This window comes from Malurus melanocephalus, unplaced genomic scaffold (genome assembly GCF_030028575.1).
Source record: "Malurus melanocephalus ecotype Western Australia unplaced genomic scaffold, MMel_1.1 scaffold_266, whole genome shotgun sequence".
Classification (NCBI taxonomy): Eukaryota; Metazoa; Chordata; class Aves; order Passeriformes; family Maluridae; genus Malurus; species Malurus melanocephalus.
This window is the reverse complement of record NW_026623498.1, coordinates 918,558-919,759: the sequence shown is the minus strand read 5'-3', so window position 1 is coordinate 919,759 and position 1,202 is coordinate 918,558. Positions and strand designations below refer to the sequence as shown.

Sequence of the window (1,202 nt, the reverse complement as noted above, 5' to 3'; positions counted from 1 at the left end):
GTGACAAACGTGGCAGCAAAGCCCAAGAGCCAAAGAAAGGAAGGGGAGCTGAATTCCCCTGGAATTCCTGCAATGAGCTGAGGTGTAAATACAAGTGTGAGATGGCTCATGTGGCACTGAGCCTTCCATGATCTTCATTTCTATCTGCTGTAATTAACAATAAATCATTCGGGGGCTCACAGCACCTGTTATTACATAAATAAAACAGCAGCAAAGGAGCCTGTCAGCACTGATTTATGTGAAGTGCTACTCCCAGGTTTATTGGATTCCCATAATACGGAATCACACCACACCATTTGCTTTTACATTCATCTTCKGGGTTGCATATGATAATTTCTAAACAAAGACACAACTTAGTGCAGGTTAAGAGGCTCACAAATCATTTAGCAGCTAAATCTGATCCCTTTGAAAACTGAAAGATAAAAAAGATGCCATTGAGGCAGGACAACAAGTGACCTATCTAAACTGTTTAAAGTCAGGAAAACAGGGTCCCAGAAATAAGTCAAAGTTTCTTAAAATATCCCTGACAGAGCCATTATTTATAAGGAAACTCTTTTCTAGAAAAATTCAAAGTGGACAAGGAAAGCATTTTCTAAAACAGACATGCACTGGAAACACAAAGAGAAAAGAAACCAAAAGAACAAAACCAAAATATTTTGGGACTAATCTAATTTCAGAAATGAGAACTCCACAAGTGCAACTGCAGATTCCTCGGGCTGCCAAGCGATTAAAGGCAGTAATTAAAGCTGATAGAGAAGCAGTGAAGTTAAATGGATTTTCTGCATTAGGCTTTTATTATAGATAAGGGGAAAGAAATTCCAATTGCAAAACCTCTTTCATGATTATTGACCTTAACAGAAATTGGAGTTTGTGGGAAGGATGTTGGGAACAGCTCTGACAATTGCAGAGTGCTGAGACAGAGTCAGAGCTCCAGCAGCACAGGGAACAGCTTAACTCAGAGAAAACTCAGCCTGGCTGGGCTGAACAGGGCCTAAGGGCTGGCTTAGGGGCAGCTCAGCAAATCCCAGTTCCTGCTGGTGGCCCTGAGCTGAGCAGACCCCAAAACAAACACAGATTGGGATCACCACCCCGAGCTCAGCCCTCAATTCTGAGATTTGAGATTTGAGAATTGAAAGGAAGCTGCTGCCAAAGATGTGACCCCAAAATGGTGACCCCAAAATGGGGTTCAGCTGTCACCAATT

The 1,202-nt window shown here is 42.2% G+C and overlaps 1 protein-coding gene across 1 annotated transcript in view; it reads right to left on the bottom strand.

The window, feature by feature from the left end:
• Positions 1-1,202, bottom strand: part of LOC130579308 (arginine-glutamic acid dipeptide repeats protein-like) — a 157,160-nt gene that overhangs the window by 53,759 nt on the left and 102,199 nt on the right. The gene's annotated exons all lie outside the window — the stretch shown is intronic.